The 25,031-nt window shown below is 42.9% G+C and overlaps 1 protein-coding gene across 3 annotated transcripts in view; it reads right to left on the reverse strand.

Annotated features, from left to right (window-relative positions):
* Positions 1-25,031, reverse strand: part of LOC126191505 (zinc finger protein 474-like) — a 385,398-nt gene that overhangs the window by 52,414 nt on the left and 307,953 nt on the right. The window lies entirely within an intron of this gene.

A 25,031-nucleotide genomic window follows, 5' to 3' on the forward strand; every position in this document is an offset into this window, starting at 1 on the left:
CGGGGTGGTCCATTGATAGTAACCGGGCCAAATATCTCACGAAATAAACGTCAAACGAAAAAACTACAAAGAACGACACCTGTCTAGCTTGAAGGGGGAAACCAGATGCCGCTACGTTTGCCCCGCTACATGGCGCTGTCATAGGTCAAATGGACCTACACGAATATGTAATAAAAATGGGGGTTCCTATTTTAAAAAACGCAGTTGATATCCGTTTCATCACTGGCAACGCCATCTAGCGGGCCAACCATACCGCCATCTGGATTTCCCCTTCGAGCTAGACAAGTTTCGTTCTTTGTAATTTTTTCGTTTGACGCTTATTTCATGGTTGGTTGGTTTAAAGATTAAAGGGACCAAACTGCAAAGGTCATCGGTCCCTTGCTTCATAAAAACACAGAGCACAGTGAAACCATCCACCAGTCAGGCGAAGCACTAAAATAAAAATTCCGGGGGAAGAAAAGCCCCATGGTCAATGGTAAGACAACACGGAAAACGGAGCACAGCAACAAAAACTACATAGAGAACAAAGGCAGAAGGAATTAAAACTGCACAGCAGAGGACTGTGGCTGGCTGATCACGAAAATAATAGGATGAGCCAGCCACTCTGCAACACGTTAAAACCTCCAGCCTAAAAGATTAGGGTGGAGTCGAATTATAACACAAAACAAAGTAAAAGATACAGCACAAAAGAGGGTGATGTAATAAAATTAAATGGACCATATTTCATGAGATATTTGGCCCGGTCACGATCAATGGACCACCCTGTATAGGACAACAAGTGTCCGGCGCAGGTGTTAGATCGGTTACTCCTGCTACAACGATAGATTACTAAGATTTAAGTGAGTTTGAACGTGGTGTTATAGTCGGAGCACGAGCGATGGGACACTGCATCCCCGAGGTAGCGAGGAAATGCGGATTTTCCCGTACAAGTGTACCGCCAATATCAGAAATCCTGTAAAACATCAAATCTACGACATCGCTGGGACTGGAAAAAGATCCTACCAGAACGGGACGAACGACAACTGAAGAGAATCGTTCAACGAGATATAAGTGCAACCCTTCCGCAAATTGCTCCAGATTTCAATGCGGGGCCATCAACACGTCTCAGCGTGTGAACCGTTCAAAGAAACATCATCGATATGGAATTTCAGAGCCAAAGGCCCATTCGTGTATCCTCGATGACTGCATGACACGAAGCTTTACGCTTCGCCTGCGCCCGTCAACGCAGACATTGGTCTGTTGATGACTGAAAACATGTTGTCTGGTCGGACGTGAATAGTTTCAAATTGTTGTCGAGTAGATCAATGCCGGCCGCGTTGGGCGTGCGGTTCTAGGCACTTCAGTCCGGAACCGCGTGACTGCTACGGTCGCAGGTTCGAATCCTGCATCGGGCATGGATGTGTGTGATGTCCTTAGCTTAGTTAGGTTTAAGTAGTTCTAAGTTCTAGGGGACTGATGACCTCAGATGTTGAGTCCCATAGTGCTCAGAGCCATTTGAACCATTTTTTTCGAGTGGATCAACGTGTACATGTATAGATACAATCTCATCAATCCATGGACCCTGCATGTCAGCTGGAGACTGTTGAAGCTGGTGGACGCTCTGAATGATGTTGGACATGTACACTTGGAGTGATATGGGACCCCTGATACATCTAGATACGACTCTGACAGGTGACACGTATTTAAGCATCCTGTCTAATCACCTGCATCCATTCATGTTCATTGTGCATTCCGACGGATATGGGCAATTCCAGTAGGACAATGCGACACCCCACACGTCCACAATTGCTACAGAGTGTCTCTAGGAACACTCTTCAGAGTTTAAACACTTCCGTTGGCCAACAAAGTCCCCAGACATTAACACTATTGAGCACATGAGGGATGCTTTGCAACGAGTTGTTCAGAAGACATCTCCACCCCCTCGTACTCTTACGGATTTATGGACGGCCCTGCATGGTGTCTATTCCCTGCAGCATTACTTCAGACATTAGTCGAGCCCATGCCACGTTGTGTTGCGGCACTTCTGTGTTCTCGCTGGACCCTACACGATATAAGGCAGGAGCCGGCCCCGGTGGCCGAGCGGTTCTAGGCGCTTCAGTCCGGAACCGCGATGCTGCTACGGTCGCAGGTTCGAATCCTGTCTCGGGCATGGATGTATGTGATGTCCTTAGGTTAGTTCGGTTTAAGTAGTTATAAGTCTAGGGGACTGATGACCTCAGATGTTAAGTCCCATAGTACTCAGATCCATTTGAACCATATTTCTTTGGCTCTTCAGTGTAGTATGCGCATGCATGATTTGGTTTAGCGTCGAAGCCCATTTTCATTTGGATGGGTTCGTCAATAAGCAAAATTGGCGCATTTGGGGGACTGAGAATCCGCATTTCGCTATTGAGAAGTCTTTTCACCCTCAACAGGTGACTGTCTGGTGTGCAGTATCCAGTCACGGAATAATCAGTGCGATATTCCTTGATGGCATGGTGAGTACCGAACGGTACATCAAGGTTTTGGAAGGCGATTTCATACCCATTATCCAAAATGACTCTTTTTTGAGAAAATGTGGTTCTTGCCAGACGAAGCTCGACCCCTTCGAAGCAGGAGAGTGTTTGATGTCCTAGAGGAGCTCTTCAGGGACCGCATTCTGGCTGTGGTGCATCCAGAGGCCACTGGCAAGGGCCTCGATTGGACGCCATATTCTCCGGATCTAAACACATGCGACTCCTTTTTGTGAGGCTCTATTAAAGACATGGTGTACAGCAATAACCCCAAAACCATTACTGAGCTGAAAACAGTCATACAGGAGGTCGTCGACAGCATCGATGTCCCGACACTTCAGCGGGTCATGCAGAATTTCGCTATTCGTCTGCACTACATCATCGCCAATGATGGCAGGCAAATCGAACATGTCATAACCTAAATCCGAATATCTGTAATGACGTTTACATGTTGAATAAAGTGTGTAGTTTGTAACTAATATAGGTTTTTTTCATATAGTTCAATAATTGTCACCCTGTATTGTGTCTTCATTTCGAAGACTGGTTTGATGCAGCTCTCCATGCTATTCTATCCCGTACGAGCCTCTTTATCTCTGAATAGCAACTGCAACCTACATCTTTCTCAATCTGTTTACTCTATTCATCTCTTGGTCTCCCTCTACGATTTTTGCACTCCACACTTCCTTCAAATACTGAATTGGTGATCCTTTGACGTCTCAGAATGTGTCCTATCGACAGATCCGTTTTTTGGTCAAGTTGTGCCACAAGCCTTTTGTCTCCCCAATTTAGTTCAGTACCTCCTCATTTGTTACATGATCTATCTACCTCATCTTCAACATTCTTCTGTAGCAACAAACTTCAAAACCTTATGTTGTCTTCTTGTCCAAACTGTTCATCGTCCATATTTCACTTCCATACATGGCTACACTCCAGACAAATGCTTTCAGAAAAAGACTTCCTAACACGTAAATTTATAGTCGATGTTAACAGACTTCTCTTCTTCAGAAATGGTTTTTTTTTTGCCATTGCCCATCTACATTTTATATCCTCTCCATTTCGGCCATCATCAATTACTTTGCTGTCCAAATAGCCTTCTACTTAAAATGTCTCGTTTTCTAATCTGGTACCCTTAGCGTCACCTGATTTAATTCTACTACATTCTATTATTCTTTTTTGCTTTTGTTGATGTTAATCTTGTATCCTCTTTTGAAATCACTGTAAATTACGTTCAACTGCTCTTCCAAATCCGTCGGTGTCGCTGAGAGAATTACAATTTCAATGTGCATATATCATATTATAATGAATCCAACCCTATTGGAACTTCTGCTCAAGTAATGAAATGTGCGATACCATCTAAATTTTATCCACACTTCAGTTGATTTTATTACATAAATTATTTATTTCTGATATCATTTAAATTTTACCCAGACTTGAGTTGATTTTAAAGCGTAAATTAATTATTTTTTATCTACGAAAGCTAACAGTGTTCCCTAACTGTCCAAATTCTTCCGTAAATGTGAAGCTTGTTTGCAGACGGTACCCAAATCCAAAAAATTCAAAAAATGAGTTAGAGATGGCAGCCCCTACCTAATCGCTTGTTGGATCTAACAAGTAAATATTTCGTTGCAAAAAGTACCAAATTTCGTATATAGAGGTCGTCAAATCCAGCATCCGATCTTTCACAGCAAAAGTAACAAACCCTACTGCACTGATCCATCTTTCCAGTCAGTTCAAAAACCATTCTGTGAAGCAATTAATATGAAGCATATTCGATTGTTATGCGACAGTTGTGCATCTCAAAAGTAAATTATTGTATTTTGTTACTGTTTTGTGTGATTGCATGTCAATATGGATTTCAGATTGAGTGGTTTTTTTCTGTGTATTGTCATTCATACATGCGTACAGACAGGTCTTTTGGTATCGTAGAAAAGTAACTCTGGAAGCTTGAAACTGTAATGCTCCCAGAGGAATGTGACAGTGTATGTGAGACAGTAGGAACACTTCACTCCGTGAATTCTGATTTTTTCTGGGTCAGTTGGTAAGTGCTCAGTCAAATATCAGTTCCAAAGTAAAAACTTTCAAAATTAGTGAAGCTAAACGTGTCACTATTCATCGCATATGGGCAGTGGTTGATCTGCCTGCTGCATATGCAATGACGCCAGTATGCAAACATAAAATGATCAGAAGTGAGGTAAGGTATAATCGTATTTTGTCTCAAGTAAAAGATTTACCAAATAGTAGTCATGTACAACAGCCAAAGAAAAATAATTTGGTACCCCTACTTTCTGCAGTGGGCTATGAATTGAACCAAATTTTACAAAACTGTGGTAGAGGATAATGATGTAAAATTACTTAATGAGGAGGGAGACAATGATAACATACACATGCATTATGATGACTGATGTTTCCAACCAAATATCGATAGTACCAGGCAAATTAATTTCTGTATGTATAATCATTATTAATATAGTATCTCTTTACAACTTAAACAAAATAACTCTGTAAGACTTTAACTACATCCTATTCTAGAAGGTCCAGTGGAGAATCAATATATGATAAGCTATGTTCTAAGTAAGACAAAGATAGATTATGTTTTAAATGTTTGATTGACAAACATGTACTCTAAATTCATGTGCAACGAGTGTGACAAAATATATTAGTATTCAATGTTATTTGCTCATCATGTATAATCTGTAAACTTTTAAAATAATTTTTACGACAAAAAGTACCAAATCCAAATCAAATTACTAATAACTGTACAATAATAACGAAGAATACCTTAAATTTTTCTTAAAGGAACATCAGTGAGTCCCAGACAAACAGTATATGAACTTTGGCTTACACATACGAGAAATTTTATGGCCATGGTGAATTTTCCTGCTATAATGGAAAATTTGCTCCCTTGGATTTGGTACCTTTTGGAAACGAGCTCCACAAATATATTTTTCTACTTGTATTTCGATAAGTTGTCCTGCTTATATCTTACACAATCAAAATTAGTAGTCGCAGTTTTAAAAATATATGATCTGAAAATAAATCTATGTTAGATACAATAATTTGTATTTTCAGTGTTAACTTCAAACAAAATATCTGTCTCCATATATGATTTCGTTAATTTTACTTTCTATAATGAAATCGATATCATAAAATAACAGGAAGCTTCTGTGTTTGATGTTCTCAAAATTTGCAGTCTTTGTTATTACCCATTAGACCTATAATTCGTCACATAAAAAAATATTTTCAGAAAATAATACATTTGGCAAAAGTGACAAGCACTTTCAATAATGAAAGCCATCTTAACGTGAAACTGACTTATTTCCTGTACTAGAGGATACTGTAATCTGGGCCTATAACATACATACAATTTTTTTGTCGCCAAGCACGTCAGACTGGGGTTAGCATTTTTCAGAGTTTAATTCATGTTGCTGTCACCTTACGATCGGATGCTTTTCCGATGAAAGTCTTTGGACTGTATGAACAAGGTATATTTTCAATGTGTTTTTTTGGAAGGGTTTATGCAGTATTTGCGAAAATATCAGTTTTCAGTGAGAAGATAAAAATGAACACATATGGTAAACTGAAATAATTAATTCTTCAGGTACAGTTACTATACAACACCCAGGACCTTCTTTTATAGAATATTGCGCAGCAAAAGACACCCAGACACTGAATCCATCTTGAAAAGAAAAATACCACCAACAATTGAACTGAATGTGCACAAACTCTAGGGATTGAGCAATGAGAGGATACGGAAAAAAGGTCTGTTGAACTTATGTCCGGAAATGCATGGTTTCCATGCTAGAGACCATTCATTCAATCATACATTGTTACAGAGACAGCGGTCTAACGCGCTCTGTAAGATGCAGTCACAGTTAAATTACGTCTCGAGATATGGTTTCCATGTGCCTCAAAGCATGCGTGTAGCGCCATATCATGTTCTGTCTCACACGTTTACATCGGCGAGGCTGCATCTTAAGTGTCAAAGGCAGCACGAATACGCTGCTCCGGCCATCTGTAATGGGCCCTGCATACTTTTGAGATGGTCCCACAACCAGAAATCGCACGAATTGAGATCCGGTGAACGAGTAGGCCATGCAACTGGGCCCCCTCGTCCGATCCATCGACCAGGAAGGATACGTCTGAAATGCGTCCGGACGTTGACGGCGAAGTGGGCTGGAGAACCATCATGTAGCAGCCACGTAACACTTCGAATCATCAACGGCACTTCTTCCAGCAAAGGGGAGGCAAAGTCACCCGCAAGAAACGTCGACAGTTCCGGCCTGTTAGGCGACGTGGAAGGAACACTGGTCCCAGAATACGGTCGCCAATTATCCCGGCCACCATACCATGGGGGTTCTGCATACTATCCCACAGACGACTATTATGAAAGCTGAAGATGCCACTCTGCATAAAGATGGCCTCATCTGTGAATAGGATGGATGACACAAATCCCGGAATCGTGGTTGCCTGGTGAAGAAACCAGTGACAAACCTGCTCCCGATGTGGGAATTCTGTCCTACTAAGCCCTGTACACGCTGTAATGATAAGGATAGTAACAATTGCCGGCCGAGATGGCCGAGCAGTTCTAGGTGCTACAGTCTGGAACCGCGCGACCGCTACGGTCGCAGGTTCCAATCCTGCCTCGGGCATGAATGTTTGTGATGTCCTTAGGTTAGTTAGGTTTAAGTAGTTCTAAGTTCTAGGGGACTGATGACCACAGTAGTTAAGTCCCATAGTGCTCAGAGCCATTTTTTTTTAGTAACAATTGTCACGCAGAATGTTCCACACGGTCGTCTGGCTTACCCTGTACTGGTGGGCCAACTGCCTGGTACTGACACGGCGGTCACTTTCCACAATGTTAATCACATTTTCCTCGAAGAGTGGCGTCCGAACATTTCGGGTACGTCTTTCATGATTTCCTGCTTCCTGAAACGACCCTGTCTCAGACAAACGGTAAAACACTGTTGCAGACACTGAATGCTGTGTTTGTTGTCGGCGGGGATAGGTCTCCTGCCATTTGCCTTTTGGTAACTAAACACCATGGCGGCAGGCTCTCGATTCGAACACGGAACCATTGAGTTGAACGCTGTATCACATCCACTACAAGGTGAGTCGGCAAAAGAAATGAATCGGACAAAACATTACCAATTACTAGGGCAGGCGAGGGCGCTAGGGTATAACGTATAAGGAACTGTACCACCCTCTAGGAGGAAACCATGCATACTGTAACTGCGACTACATGGTACAGTACGTATTAGACCGCAGTCTCTGTAACAAAGTATGACTGAATAAATGGCCGCGGCGTGGAGTGGCCACGCGGTTTGAGGGGCCCTGTAGCGGATTTCGCTGCACCTCCCGCCGGAGGTTCGAGTCCTCCCTCGGGCAGGGATGTGTGTGTTGTTCTTAGCATCAGTTAATCTAAGTAGTGTGTAAGTCTATGGAGCGATGACCTCAGCAGTTTGGTCCCTTAGAAATTCACACACATCTGAACACTTGAACAAATGGTCTCTAGCGTAGAATCCATGTATTTTCGGACATAAGTTCATTACACCATTTTTGTTCCGTATCTTCATATTGATCAATCCCTAGAGTTTGTAAACGTTGGAGAAAATCAACGCTCCTTCTCTATAGGTATGGAGCATACCCAAATAAACGCAAGGTTAAATAGATTGTACCTCGGTACAAATCGCTAACACTTTCCTAATATTATTAGAGTTAAACATATATGCTCACGAATCGGCTTTCGGCTTCTTAAGCCATCGTATTTAATAAATTTCGAAATTTATTGGCTGACTGCGAATTCCTGGATGTCAGCTATTTAGGTATAGATCTACTACCCAATAGCGACATATGAAAGTTTGTGCCAGACCGGGACTAACCCGGAATCGGGAGCGGCGAATGCAAATAAGGGCGGGCTATACACGTAGGCGATGAATTTGGTGGATTAAGATAGCGTGTCTTGTTGATGTTTGCGGCGGTCCAGCGAGTGTGCACGGATAGCTCATGTGGTTAAGGCGACCGCTCGCTTAGAGCGGGGTATGCGGATTCAACTCGCGGTCTGCCACAAATTTTCATTCCACTATTTGTTTAGTTTAGTTTTAGTTTCAAAAATGGCTCTGAGCACTATGGGACTTAACATCTGAGGTCATCAGTCCCCTAGAACTTACAACTACTTAAACCTAACTAACCTAACGACATCACACACATCCATGCCCGAGGCAGGATTCGAACCTGCGACCGTAGCAGTCGCGCGGTTCCGGACTGCAGCGCCTAGAACCGCGTGGCCACCGCGGTCGGCATTTAGTTTTAGTTATGTCATGTTCCGTAGATCATTTTCCCCATTATTTTATCGGTATGATGTGGAACAGGTCAGATTACAAGATATATATATACACACATGAAAAGTGCTAATACTAATATTACTGAAATTTTTAGTTGTACACATGTAACTACATTTAGAGGTACAATCTTTTTTTTAAACTATTTCTGAAATAGAAACTCGTCCATGGAGTAGAAGGAGTTGTCCAAAAGAAATGATTTTAAGCTAGATTTAAAACTTCATCTGCAACCTGCCAGATACTTAATGTTGTTGGGCAGATAATCAAAGATTTTTGTTGCTGAATAATGTAGTCCTTTTTGAGCAACTGACAGCTTCAATAACGGATAGGAAATGTCATTTTTCCCTCTAGTTTTGTACGTATGAACATCACTTTTTTCTTTCGTGCAATCAATACTTTATGTCCGAGTGGTGAGTTACCCCAGAAAACTATTCCATAAGACATTATTTAGTGGAAATATGCAAAGTACGTTAGGAGGCTGATCTGTTTATTACGAAGATTAGCGATTATACAAAGAGCGAAAGAAGCTGAACTTAGTTGTTTGAGAAGCTCAGTAATATGCTTCTTCCAGTTCAAGTTGTTGTCAATGTGAACACCCAAAAATCTGGAGAAATGTACCCTGTTAACTGAGCCCTGTTCATATGCTACATCAATTGTCGATATGACTCTATTCGGTGTACAGCACTGGATATAGTGAGTTTTTTTTTCAAAATTAAGGCAGTGTCCATTTTCTGAGAACCACTTACTATTTCTTTGAAATACATCCTTAACAATATCTGCATATGCTTTTTCTGGAATGGGATTTATTATAACACTCGTGTCATCTGCAAAAAGTACTAGTTCCGTTTGCTGAACGTTAAGTGGGAGGTCATTCATATGAATAAGGAACAGCAGAGGACCTAAAATTGAACCCTGTGGGACTCCCTTTGTGATAACTCCACATTGACTGGAATTTACCACCCTCCCAACATTATTTGTGCTATTCAGCACAACTTTGGTAGGAGGTCTATACCTAATACAGCTGATGTCAACAAACTCGCATTCCGCTAATCAATTTCGAAATTATTTCATACAGCTAAGGGTCGTCAACATTGTCTGTTGTTCCACACATGCATGTAAGCATTTATTAAGTTATAATCATTAAGTACAATGTTTACAACAAGTCAGCTTTAATTTTATTTCTTGTGACTACTGCAAAAATGCGAAATCTTGATGCAAATTTTCCAAAAATATGCCGTCTTTTTTGTGTATCGTGAACATACAGTTAAGGACGAAATCTGACTGCCGTGCTGGTTTTGGACAGATGACTTTAGACAAAACTAGACCAGATATAGGAATGAATCAGGTCCAATACCAGTGTCACACATATTTAATCAATCTTGAAACAGAGGAGAGGAAAACTGATAGTGTAGCAAAGACTGTATCTCGAGGATATTATCACTATGGGAGACTCGAAACTGCTCTGAACTGTTCATAACAATTTTCTTTGTTTATTTTCTGTAAAATGTCTTCAAGTAACGCAAGAATTCCAACGGTTGAAGTACATTCGTCGCGCCATGAGAAATCTGAATTATCTCTCTTTCTTCGTCAGTGTGAGTGCTATAAGCGACTGTTGTTGAATCAGAACTTTTATGACCCCGAATGTAGAAAGAGAAGGGATTTGTTCCCACAAAACGGAATACATGACGCATGAAAACTGTAACGTTATTATTTCCCCTTTCTCCCAAATGGCTTCAGTTGGCGTAATCTCTCTAGCAAGCAGCAGAAAGTTCACACTATTCCCCATCCGTCACCTGCGACGCGAGACTGAATGCACAGAATAGTTTTTGAAACTCGAAGGAGTGAGAAAAATTTGTTTCGAAATACTTACCAAAAAAAGAAACAGCCCAAAAGAATGAACATAACCTTTTTTCTTGACAAAACCTTGAAGCAGCATTCCTGTTCAGTTAACGCTGAGGCGGTAACAACATGGCCGCACATATCCCAGTCACGTGCACGGAGCTCACCGTAACAGCGGTAAGCGAGGTCCAAGACTACCCGTCTCTTAACTGAAAGGCCAGAATAAGGAAATGCCCGTTCACGTTTTTTTAGGTGAACTTCCTGCTCTTATTGGCAACTGGAATTCAGCATGTCGATGTCAACTGACGGTAACTACTCGCCTTGCAAATATCATGGTAGTTTGCGATACAAGTCTGCCATTCCATTGCGAGTCTCGGGTATTCGACGAGACTCGAACTACCATTTAGTTCAGTGGTAGTCAAGCTTTTTTACCTAATGCTGCTTTGTGTCTGTTTTAGTAGTAAAATTTTCTAACCTCCCAACGGTTTCTCACTGTTGTATTATTACCTAGCATTCTGCCTAGAGGCAGGTCCATGTCCTCGTAAGGAGAATTTCTGACGCCAATGTTCCCTGTCTTCAGTTTCTTGCTGTAGTCTGCTGTATCTCCTTCCGTCTTTCATGTCATCCAGATGTTGAATTCTCTTCCTTCTTCGTCCTGTAGCCCCTTTAATCTTCCCTTCAATGGCGTCGTGTATGAGCCCCTCATGTCTGTGTCAGATCCAGTTAACCTTCCTCTGAACAACTGTATTCAGAATAGGAGGAGGAGGAGGATATTGGTGTTTAACGTCCCGTCGACAACGAGGTCATTAGAGACGGAGCACAAGCGCGGATTAGGGAAGGATGGGAAAGGAAGTCGGCCGTGCCCTTTCAAAGGAACCATCCCGGCATTTGCCTGGTGTGATCTAGGGAAATCACGGAAAACCTAAATCAGGATGGCCGGACGCGGGATTGAACCGTCGTCCTCCCGAATGCGAGTCCAGTGTGCTAACCACTGCGCCACCTCGCTCGGTGTGTATTCAGAATAGTTTTCTTCTCTCTTATTCTTCTCGGTAAATCATCGTTTCTCACTCGATCTGTCCAACTGATCTTCTCTATTCTTCTCCAGCACGAAATTTCAAAACTTTCCACGTATTTTTTTCTCAATTTTCCTCATGGTCCACGTCTCTGCTCCGTACAGTGCATTGCTCCACATGTAGTACTTCACTGGTTTCTTCCTTAATTCCAAGCTCAGCTTGCTGGTCAGCAGAGTCCTCTTTTCATGTTGCATGCGGCTTGGACCATGGCAGTTCTTGCTCGAATTTAATTTGTGCAGTGGGTACCCACTGTCAGTAAGATTCCCAAGTACTGAGCTGCATCACATTCTCCAGTTCTCGATTGTCACAGTTACCCTCAAATGCTTCTCCTGTTTTCATAACCGCATCGCTTTCGCTTTCTCGTTTCTGATTTCCATGCCAAGTTTCATTTCGCTCTAGGTGATACATAAAGTAGGCAACTAACTTTACATTATAAAATATATAAATCAGAGTTACAGCACGTTAAAGCATATGATAACGCACTAATGTCCACAACTAAAGCAACAAACCACTGTTTCCCCATGTTGTGTCTAAATCACGGTATCATCATACAAAATGTCAACAGATGTCCGTACAATCGTGTTCTTCACGGAAGATGGCATTCCGGTCAATGGACAACCACGTCTGCGATGACGTCAGGGCACCTATCTCAAACGGGGTAGTCTTTGCCGGGTAATCCCATATCCACAAGCGCTGTGTACACAATCACAGACGGTGCAGTATAGCACAAAGAAGACGCCTACCAGACTCTCTGTGAAGGAGGGCCACAAGAAGAATGGAAGCAGGACAGTCGCAAACTCATGTGGTTCAATGACTTGATGCGAATCGTTCTGTTGTTTCACAGATTTGGCGACAATTTGTAGAGACCGAATCCGTATGCCGGAGACCAGGGCAGGGCCGACTATGAGTGACGTCAGGAAGAGAGGACCGCTATTTGGCCGCAAGGACACGACGGTAGCGCCTCAGTATTGCACGGCAGCTGACATCTGACCTCGCAGCATCCACTGGTCGTGTTGTATAGAGACAAACGGCAGCATACAGAGCCTTTATTGTCGGAGACCTTCTGTACGTGTACCTCTGATGCGACTTCACAGGATGAAACGTCTAGAGTGGAGCCGTCAACATGCCACCTGGACGGACGAACAGTGGGCCACTTTTCTTTTCGCAGATAAGTCCCGATTTGGTCTGGAGAGTGATTCTCGATGCATCGCATCAGGAGTGAACGTGGAACACGATTTCGGAATCAAAACATTGTTAAACGGTCTAATATCAAGGAGGATCCTTGTGGGTAGGTATTATGTTAACCACTCAAACAGCTCTTCCTCATATTATACGGGTAATTCGGCAAGGTCTAACTGGTGTCGAGTATCGTGGCGAGATCTTGGGACCTCCTGCGCGATTGTTGCGAGGTGATGTGGGCCCAGACTTGGTACTGATGGACGATAATGCTCGACCTCATAGAGCACAGGTGGTTGATGTTTTCCTGGAAACTGAAGATATTGCATGCATGGCGTGGCCTGCTCGCTCTCCTGAGTTAAATCTTATAGAGAATGTATGGGATGCACTAGGGAGACGGGTTGGATCGCGTCAGCGTTCACCAACCACCCTCCAAGACTTTCGAGCGGTTCTGCAGGCAGAGTGAGCATTATTGCCTCAACATGACATTGATGGCGTTATTCACAGCATTTCCCGTCGTAGTATTGGAGCCAGAGGTGGTCACTTCCAATACTGAGCACATTAACCAGCTGTCGGAATGTGTGTGAGCAAATCCGTTAAGATGGAACAAAGACGAAGACAGCTTCTGTCTACCGTTATGCACGTTGCAATTTCTTGCGTTCTGTGTTCTTTACTTTGTTTCTACATTACTATCATCTGCTTTCACTGTTTTGCGACAAAATAAAAGCAACCTTGCTAAATTTCCTTTTATTGCTTTAATTTTGGACACCAGTGTAATTACTTCCCAAACATTTCACGTGAAAATCTTATGAAAATATTTCTAAAATTCCTTGTAGCGTCCACAATGAAAGTTCGAACGCCCACTAGTCGGTGGTAGAGACGAGATTCACTACCATTTCAGTTACTGCCTAGAAAGATACGTTACTCGCATGTTTTGCTCCACGCCATCTAGTTCTATACAATGGAAGCCACCTGGCGGTGTGTGACGGAGCGTACTTTTGGCACCTCCTTCCCTGTTCCACTCGTGCATGGCGCGTATGAAGAATGATTGGCGGTAAGCCGCTGTATTAACTCTAATTGCTCGGATTTTCTCATCATGGCCATTTCGCGAGACGTACGTGGGAGGAACTAACACACTGAGTCTTCCCGGGAATTGCGCTCTCGAAATTTCATTAGTGAACTTCTCCGTGACGCACAACAACTCTCTTGTAGTGTCTGCCTCTGGGCTTTCCCGAGCATCTGTCACTTCTGCAATGGTCCCGTGCTGACTGAACAACCCTGTGACAAAACGCCGCTCTTCGTTGGATCTTTTCTCTACCTGGTAAGGACCCTACGTTGATGAAGAATACTCAAGAATCGGTCGAAAAAGCGTCTTGCATGTCATTTCCTTCGTCGCTGAGTTACATTTGCTTAAGACTCTTCCTACGAATCTCAGTCTGGCATCTGCTTTTCCTACTACTTGTTTTATGTGGTCATTCCACTTAAGCTCGCTCCACACCGTTGCTCCTATACATTTTAAGGTAGTTACTGTTTTCAATAGTTTATGTCATCGGTAGTGTAATTGTGAGCCATTGGGTTCTTCTCCGATACGTGTGCAGTATGTTACATTTATTTATTTTAAGGGTCAACTGGTAGTGCATGCAGCACACATTAGTCCTCTGCAGGTCCTTCTGCAAGTCGTTACAGTCTTCTGGCATTGCTACCTTCATGTAGACCACTGCATCATCTGCGAATAACCTTAAAGAGCTTCCGACGCATTCTTTTAGACCTTGTATAGAAATTCTAAACAGTAGCGGTCCTGTCATGCTTCTTTGTGGTCCTCCTGAAATTACCTTTACATCTGTCGATTTTATTCCGTTAAGGGCAACGTGTTCAGTTCTTTCTGCAAGGAACTCTTGAATCCAGCCACTCGGTAAGCTCGATTTTTTTTCCCACTAAGCGAAAGTGCGGGCCGGCGTGGGATGCTTTCCTCCTGAAGTCAAGGAACTCGGCACCAACCTAAGAGCCGTTGTCTACAACGCTGTGGATCTCATGGACGAACAGAGCGTGCAAGAGTTTCGCAGGATTTCTGTTTTGCGGAATCCATGTGAATTTTAATAGGAGAGACAGTCGGACTCCAAAATAGTCACAAAACGTAAGCATAAAATACGCTCCATAACTCTGCGGCAGATCGGGTTCAGCAGTACAGACCTACAAATATGTGCACCCGTGCTGTAACCCTTCTCAAAAACAACAATGACCTGTGCTTCTTTCCAGTCGCTACGCACCCGTCGTTGCTCCAGCGTTCTACGACAAACTGCTGCTAGAATTGGATCAGGTTCTTTGGCATTATCTCTGTAGAGTCTCACCCGGTCCATAGAGCTTTCCACCCCTACGCCACTGTACTTCCTGTTCTACTCCGCGATCACGTATCTCAAAACCTTCCGTTTCGTGTCCGACTCTGGCGGAGTGGGGACTATGTATTCGTAATCGTCCCATTCCTTCTTTCAGGGAGGTACGGTTTCCGTCGTGCGGCAAATTGGCTTTTCCACAGCCCACAGCGCAGGCTGGGGTAATGCAGCAGGAAGTGTTGGGGCCGCAGCTAGTAGTGCTGTCCCGGCGTCGCGTGTCGCCCCCTTCTTTATTTTTTACTACGGCAGGGGCCGGCCGCAGCACGGCACAACTGCCGTCTCTACCCGTTGTGTCCTACGTGTGTCCTGGCCATTAAATTTGGAATTATTTTCATACAGCAGCGAGTTCACTTCTCACAACTTCGAGTGTTACCATTAGTGTCAGTATAGCCATTTTTTTTACAGCAAACGTATCACTCAAATGGCGCATTCACGAGCACTAATGTACCCACAACTTGGTAAGTCGATAAGAAAAGTATTTGTATGCGATGGCCACATCAGCAACGAATAACGAATTCTTTGTAATGGGTATGTGCCTCGACAATGCTGAATACACACGGTACAAAATTTAGCCGTTACTTTCACAGCCGTAAACGTGAGCTACAGAAGTCACCGACAGCACGCGGCATCCGTAGAAGACAAAAGGTTCAGAAATTTGGATTTTTGGGCGCAGTTGGTTACGAGCGCCCTGCAATACCGCTAGCTTCTCCCCATGCGTCCACCTTTAATCACTGTCTCAACGGGCTGCGAATTGAGTGGTTTGCGGTTGAAGTGTCACATCAAGCTCTCCTCACTATGCACCTACAAGAAGAAAGTTTCGTCCAAACAACGAAGGATTTTTGTTTCAGCATCGTCGTTTCGACGGCTGTTTCCTTGACACTGCTGAATAGTCATTTCAAGAAAGACAAAAGCTGTTTCGGGACGCGCTGACTGCTATCTACTTCCAAAGTGGTAGTCGTTCTATGACTACGGTCAGTTACACAAGGCAGAATACACCATAATTTTAAATGTAACGTCCACAGCGACATCTCTGGCAGTGGTCTCGGATCTGTAAGCAATGCGCTTCTGAAAAGTGTACAGACAAACAGAGTGTGAGAGCTGAATGTTTTGTTTTGTCGGTTGCAGTTTAAAACGAGTGCAAAATATCTGAAGCGTCACGAGGCTGTGTTCCATGTAAGCCATCTAAAGACATCAAAGATTTCATATCGAGCTGCTGCTAAAATTCTTAGAAAGTCAAAGACATTATTTGCTAAGTGTATAAAACAATAGTTGGAGGTTGGAAACGTGGATGATTTACCAGAGAGAGGCCTAAAGTGCCAAGCAATAATCGATATTGGCGGCGATTGGATTAACTATTAGGTAATTCTGCAATTAGTAATAACATGTATTTTCATGTAAACATATATTTAACATAGTAATAAGTGCTATCGGCAGGGGATGTCAAATTGATTCCATATTTTTAGATTTCCAGAAGGCTTTCGACACCGTTCCTCACAAGCGTCTTCTAACCAAACTGCGGACTCCAAAAACGTCACAAAACGTAAGCATAAAATACGCTCCATAACTCTGCGGCAGATCGGGTTCAGCGGAATAGGCCTACAAATATGTGCACCCGTGCACATGAGTACTAAAAGAAATCAGCTAAATTTCGATTACGCGATAAGTCACACAAATCTGAAGACTGTAAATTCAAGTTCCTCACAAACGTCTTCTAACCAAACTGCGTGCCTACGGAGTATCGCCTCCCAAATACTTAGGGATTAAAATTACAAATAACTAAATTGGAACGATCACATAGGTAATGTTGTGGGTAGAGCAAACCAAAGACTGCGATTCATTGGCAGAACACTTAGAATGTGCAACAGGTCTACTAAAGAGACTGCTTATACCACGCTTGTCCGCCCCATTCTGCAGTACTGCGGTGCGGTATGGGATCCGCATCAGGTGGGACTGACGGATGACATCGAAAAAATACAAAGAAGGGCAACTCGTTTTGTATTACCGTGAAATGTGGGAGATACTGTCACAGACATGATTTGTGAATTGGAGAGGCAATCATTAAAACAAAGACGTTTCTCGTTGTGACGGGATCTTCTCATGAAATTTCAATCACCAGTTTTCTCCTCCGATAGCGAAAAAATTCTGATGGCACCCACCTACATAAGGAGAAATGATCATCACGACAAAATAAGAGAAATCAGGGCTCACACAGAAAAATTTAAGTGTTCGTTTTCCCGCGTCCCGTTCGAGAGTGGAACGGTAGAGAGACAGCTTGAATGTGGTTTGTTGAACTCTCTGCCAGTCACTTTATTGTGAATAGGAGAGTAATCACGCAGACGTAGATGTTGTTGTTGTTGTTGTGGTCTTCAGTCCTGAGACTGGTTTGATGCAGCTCTCCATGCTACTCTATCCTGTGCAAGCTTCTTCATCTCCCAGTACTTACTGCGACCTACGTCCTTCTGAATCTGCTTAGCGTATGCATCTCTTGGTCTCCCTCTACGATTTCTACCATCCATGCTGCCCTCCAATGCTAAATTTGTGATCCCTTGATGCCTCAGAACATGTCCTACCAACCGATCCCTTCTTCTTGTCAAGTTGTGCCACAAACTCCTCTTCTCCCCAATTCTATTCAATACCTCCTCATTAGTTATGTGAACTACCCATCTAATCTTCAGCATTCTTCTGTAGCACCACATTTCGAAAGCTTCTATTCTCTTCTTGTCCAAATCATTTATCGTCCATGTTTTACATCCATACATGGTTACACTCCATACAAATACTTTCAGAAACGACTTCCTGAAACTTAAAATCTATACTCGATGTTAACAAATTTCTCTTCTTCAGAAACACTTTCCTTGCCATTGCCAGTCTACATTTTATATCCTCTCTACTTCGACCATCACCCGTTATTTTGCTCCCCAAATAGCAAACCTCCTTTACTACTTTAAGAGTCTCATTTCCTCATCTAATTCCCTCAGCATCACCCGACTTAATTCGACTACATTCCATTATCCTCGTTTTGCTTTTGTTGATGTTCATCTTATATCCTCCTTTCAAGACACTGTTCATTCTGTTCAACTCCTCTTCCAAGTCCTTTGCTGTCTCTGACATAATTACAATGTCATCGGCGAACCTCAAAGTTTTTATTTCTTCTCCACGGATTTTAATAACCACTCCAAATTTTTCTTTTGTTTCCTTTACTGCTTGCTCAATATACAGATTGAATAACATTGGGGAGAGGCTACAACCCTGTCTCACTCCCTTCCCAACCGCTGCTTCCCTTTCATGACCCTCCACTCCTATAACTGCCATCTGGTTTCTGTACAAATTGTAAATAGCCTTTCGCTCCCTGTATTTTACCCCTGCCACCTTCAGAATTTGAAAGAGAGTATTCCAGTCAACATTTTCAAAAGCTTTCTCTAAGTCTACAAATGCTAGAAATGTAGGTTTGCCTTTCCTTAATCTATTTTTTAAGATAAGTCGTAGGGTCAGTATTGCCTCACGTATTCCAACATTTCTACGGAATCCAAACTGATCTTCCCTGAGGTCGGCTTCTACCAGATTTTCCATTCGTCTGTAAAGAATTCGTGTTAGTATTTTGCAGCTGTGACTTATTAAACTGATAGTTCGGTAATTTTCACATCTGTCAACACCTTCTTTCGTTGGGATTAGAATTATTATATTCTTCTTGAAGTATGAGGGTATTTCGCCTGTCTCACACATCTTGTTCACCAGATGGTAGAGTTTTGTTAGGACTGGCTCTCCCAAGGCCGTCAGTAGTTCTAATGGAATGTTGTCTACTTCCGGGGCCTTGTTACGACTCAGGTCTTTCAGTGCTCTGTCAAATTCTTCACGCAGTATCGTATCTCCGATTTCATCTTCATCTACATCCTCTTCCATTTCTACAATATTGTCTTCAAGTACATCGCCCTTGTATGGACACTCTATATACTCCTTCCACCTTTCTGCTTTCCCTTCTTTGCTTAGAACTGGGTTTCCATCTGAGCTCTTGATGTTCATGCAAGTGGTTCTCTTATCTCCAAAGGTCTCTTTAATTTTCCTGTAGGCAGTATCTATCTTAGGCCTAGTGAGATAAGCCTCTACATCCTTACATTTGTCCTCTAGCCATCCCTGCTTAGCCATTTTGCACTTCCTGTCGATCTCATTTTTGAGACGTTTGTATTCCTTTTTGCCTGCTTCACTTACTGCATTTTTATATTTTCTCCTTTCATCAATTAAATTCAATATTTCTTCTGTTACCCAAGGATTTCTACTAGCCCTCGTCTTTTTACCTACTTGATCCTCTGCTGCCTTCACTACTTCATCCCTCAAAGCTATCCATTCTTCTTCTACTGTATTTCTTTCCCCCATTCCTGTCAATTGTTCCCTTATGCTCTCCCTGAAACTCTGTACAACCTCTGGTTCTTTCAGTTTATCCAGGTCCCATCTCCTTAATTTCCCACCTTTTTGCAGTTTCTTCAGTTTTAATCTACAGTTCATAACCAACAGATTGTGGTCAGAGTCCACATCTGCCCTGGAAATGTCTTACAATTTAAAACCTGGTTCGTAAATCTCTGTCTTCCCATTAGGTGTACAATCTATCTGAAACCTGTCAGTATCTCCAGGCTTCTTCCATGTATACAGCTTTCTTTTATGATTCTTGAACCAAGTGTTAGCTATAGATAAGTTGTGCTCTGTGCAAAATTCTACCAGACGGCTTCCTCTTTCATTTCTTAGCCCCAATCCATATTCACCTGCTATGTTTCCTTCTCCCATTTCCTACACTCGAATTCCAGTCACCCATGACTATTAAATTTTCGTCTCCCTTCACTACCTGAATAATTTCTTTTATCTCGTCATACATTTCATCTATTTCTTCATCATCTGCAGAGCTAGTTGGCATATAAACTTGTACTACTGTAGTAGGCATGGGCTTTGTGTCTATCTTGGCCACAATAATGCGTTCACTATGCTGTTTGTAGTAGCTTACCCGCACTCCTATTTTTTTTATTCATTATCAAACCTACTCCTGCATTACCCTATTTGATTTTGTATTTATAACCCTGTATTCACCTGACCAAAAGTCTTGTTCCTCCTGCCACCGAACTTCACTAATTCCCACTATATCTAACTTTAACCTATCCATTTCCCTTTTTAAATTTTCTAACCTACCTGCCCGATGTAGATGTAGTGTATTTTATTTCATACAGACAACGGCGTACACTTTCTTGTGGAACTGTCTGTAAATAGACCGTGTTGCTAAGGGATCTTCGCCAGCTATAGAATTCGCAGACGTACATACAAAGCACTTCGAGAAAACCTTCAGGAAATCGTTATCATGAACGGCAGGTAGGAAACGAAAGTGGAATGTAATCTCCAAAGGAATGGGAAGAAGAGAAAGACACCCTATACGCTAAGCAGCGCGCTGCGAACATCACCAGGCCCTTACACTATATTCCAAACAAGATCCCACCATACATTCTACGTGCATTAAGGAGAGAGAGACTACAGTTAAAGGCGTCTGGAATTCACAGTAATTCCCGCACTGAAGTGGTGAGGCGGCATTGGGGGGGGGGGGGGGGTGGAAACAGTACATCGGCAGAACTTAGCGATGTACACTGTCTGATCAGTAACATCCTGACACCCCTGTGTAATGCGGAACTGACCTCTGGATGTGACTAGAGGCAGACCCGCCAATATAAAAGCGGGCAAGAGGTGTTGTGTTGTCAGTAGAGAAGCAGTAACAGCAAAATGCATCGGTCAGGAGAGGTCAGTGACTCCGTGCGTGGACTGGTCGTTCGATGTCATCCATCACGGGCCTATCAGCCCTTCTAAAGCCGACTCCTGATGATGTGGCAGTCAAGTGGAACCGCTAAAACAACAGCACGCACACATCACGACTGTCGCACGGAGACCATCCAGTGCTGCAGATGGTGACTGCACAAAGTCGCACGAAATCACCAGAAGGATTCACTCGTCAGTGCTAAGGTGCTACCAACAGACCAGTTACCACAAACTGACAGTGTATGTGGTGTAAAAAGGAAAAGCGTACAATGGTTGAACACCTCCTCATAAGTGACAGTTTCCTGTACTCAGTGCTAACCGACGCCCCTGGACACTGGATGACAGGAGACTAGTGCTTTGGCGTGATGAATCACGCGAAACCCTGTGGTAATCTGATGGAAGGGTCTGAGCTTGGCGAACGTCCGGCGGACATTACTCGCCATCGTGTGTAGTGCCACCAGTGAAATATACAGGATATGGTGTTATGGTACGGGGGTGTTTTTTGTGTTTACGGTGTGGTCTTCTTATTGCGCTTAAGAAAAAGCAAACGCGGAAGGATATGAACATAGTTTTCAGAATTGAATACTGCATGCAGTAGAGGAACAGTTCGGAGCAGACAATTGTTTCTGTCAGCGTGACAGCGGCACCCTGTCCTAAAGCATCTGTGAGGCAAAGCTCTGTGGACAGTAACAGTCCTTATTTTATATATTTTATTATATTTACACGCCTAGTTCCGTAGGACCAAATTGAGGGGCAAATCTCCAAGGTCATGGAACGTGTCAGTACGTGAAATTACAACATAAAAGTAATAACAGATAAAATAAAATGTTTATGAACCCGAAAAAGTCAAGCCATAAGTTTAAGTAAACGCAATTAACAATACAACAAGAACCAACTTAATTTTTCAAGGAACTCCTCGGCAGAATAGAAGGAGTGACTCATGAGGAAACTCTTCAGCTTCGATTTGAAGGAGTGTTGTTGCTGCTAAGATTTTTGAATTCTTGTGGTAATTTACTGAAATTCGATACAGCAGTATAATGCACACCTTTCTGGACAAGAGTCAAGGAAGTGCGATCCAAATGCAGATTGGATTTCTGCCTAGTGTTACCTGAGTGAAAGCCGCTTATTCTTGGGAATGGGCTAATATTGTTGACAAGAAATGACAGTAAGGAATATATACATTGAGAAGCCCCTGTCAGAATACACAGACTAGTGAACAGGGGTCGAGAAGAGGTTCGCGAACTTGCACCACTTATTGCCTGAACTGCCTGTTTCTGAGCCATAAATATATTTTGAGAATGGGAAGAGTTAAACCAAAATATACCATAAGACATATGCGAATGAAAATAAGCAAAGTACATTAATTTTCGTGTCGAACGATCACTCACTTCAGTTACCGCTCGAATAGCAAAAATGGCAACATTAAGTCTTTGAACAAGATCCTGAACGTGGGCTTTCCACGACATTTTCCTATCTATCTGAACACCTATAAATATGAAGTGTTCAGTTTCACTAATCATATGCCCATTCTGTGAAATTAAAACGTCGGGTTTTGTTGAAATGAAATGGACTGGCTTGCTCAGAGTCCCTACCTGAAGCCAATGCAACGCCTCTGTGGTGTGTTACAGCATCGACTTCGCTCCAGATCCCTGCCTCCTCTTGTTTCGGTTCTTAAGCAAAACTGGGCTCCCATTCCTCCAAAGACATTCATACACCTCACTTTAAGTGTCCCGAGCAGAGCTCAAGCCGACATAGAGGCGAAGTGTGGACACACCTCACCAATATCTGTGCCCACATTTCGCTTAAATCAAATAGTGAACCTCGCAGTTCTGGATAACACACATACTGATGCTTGTGTTTCACTCCTACGTCGCCGTACCAATTCCGGCGCCTAACGGCAAGACGCGCACTAATACTACTAACAACCCAAATCCTGCAGAGCTCGGTCTGAACATCATTCCTATAACGGTGGGGTATCCATATTGTAAATAGTTCTCCGCTTACACTGGCTCAAGTAGCCAGTGTTTAATTATAACCATCCTGTATGTCATTTGAGCCACTAATTTCATCGCGTGCTTCAAATAAAAAATAAATACTAAACGTCTACAATCTGCGGCACACGTTATTGTTAACGCAGCGATTAGCCTGCTAACCGAGTTCCATACCTGAAATGCCTACGTGTCCGAAGACATTTTTCATTTAGTGTTCTTCGAGACAGAGCAGAGGCAGATAAGTAAGGATGTACGAGGGTGAGTCAAATGAAAAACTTAAATATCTTTTTAATATTATTTGTTGTGCAGAAGTGGTACAAAGCTGTATCAATTTTCAACATAATCTTCCCCACGCTCAATGCAAGTCCTCCAGCTCTTACGAAGTGCATAAATTCCTTTAGAAAAAGATTCTTTTGGTAGTCCGCGCAACCACTCATGTACAGATTGGCGTACCTCTTCATCAGAACGGAACTTCTTTCCTCCCATTGCGTCTTTGAAGGTCCAAATATGTGGAAATCACTTGGGGCAAGGTCTGGTGAGTATGGTGGATGAGGAAGACATTCAAAATGCAGGTCTGTGATTGTTGCAACTGTTGTACGGGCAGTGTGGGGCCTTGCATTGTCATGTTGCAAAAGGACACCTGCTGACAGCAATTCACGTCGCTTTGATTTAATTGCAGGCCGCAGATGATTTTTTAGGACATCTGTGTATGATGCACTGGTGACAGTGGTCCCTCTAGGCATGTAATGCTCCAAAATGACGCGTTTTTTTTCCCAAAACAGTCAGCGTAACCTTCCCTGCTGATGGTTCTGTTCGAAACTTCTTTGGTTTTGGTGATGAGGAATTGAGCCATTCCTTGCTCGCTCTCTTCGTTTCCGGTTGGTGGAAGTGAACCCAGGTTTCGTCCGCGGTAACGATTCTTGCAAGGAAGCCATCACCTTCTCGTTCAAAGCACCGAAGAAGTACTTTACATGTATCAACATGTCGTTCTCTCATTTCAGGAGTCAGCTGCCATGGCACCCATTTTGCAGACACTTTGTGAAACTGGAGCACATCATGCACAATGTGGTGTGCTGACCCATGACTAATTTGTAAACATGCTGCAATGTCATTCAGTGTCACCCGGCGCATTTCCTTCACTATGGCTTCAACAGCTGCAATGTTCTGTGGAGTCACAGCTCGTTGTGCCTGACCTGGACGAGGAGCATCTTCCACTGAAGTCACACCATTTGCGAACTTCCTACTTCATTCGTAGACTTGCTGCTGTGACAAACATGCATCACCGTACTGGACCTTCATTCGTCGATGAATTTCAATAGGTTTCACACCTCCACTATGCAAAAACCGGATAACAGAACGCTGTTCTTCCCTGGTGCAAGTCACAAGTGGGGCGGCCATCTTTATACTGATACTGCGACAGTATGTGTGCATCTGCACTATACTGCCACCTACAGGCCATTCTGCACGCTGTTTGTAGCACGCTTACCAACTTACAGGATAACGGCGCGAAATTTCGATTTGTTATTACAAATTTAAGGTTTTCATTTGACTCACCCTCGTAACTACGCAAGGCTACTACAAGGAAATTCGATCTGGTGCATAGCGTACTTACGGCGTCGCTATCCAAAGCCTTCATCCTTAAGGTAAACATAAAAAACTTCCAGCCTGTCTTATAGTCAAACTTGCACTACTAATCTTCTTAATGGTTCTCCAGTTGACAAATAATGTCTACCGTACTGCATTTTGGCTTTCGAAACAAATATAGCAGAAATAAACATGACATTGTCTTTACTTTCTAAGATATCCATAAACTATTCTCGGACCAATGTTTTCTTCTTCGGTCCTGCAGCTATGCAGTACAAGTACGTCTTCTAGCTCGCGCTCACGCCAAAGGAGTGAAAAGATCCGACTTTCCTCGTGCGTTGTTTAGAACTGCAGGCCGACCAGA

This window comes from Schistocerca cancellata, chromosome 6 (assembly GCF_023864275.1).
Source record: "Schistocerca cancellata isolate TAMUIC-IGC-003103 chromosome 6, iqSchCanc2.1, whole genome shotgun sequence".
Taxonomy (NCBI): Eukaryota; Metazoa; Arthropoda; class Insecta; order Orthoptera; family Acrididae; genus Schistocerca; species Schistocerca cancellata.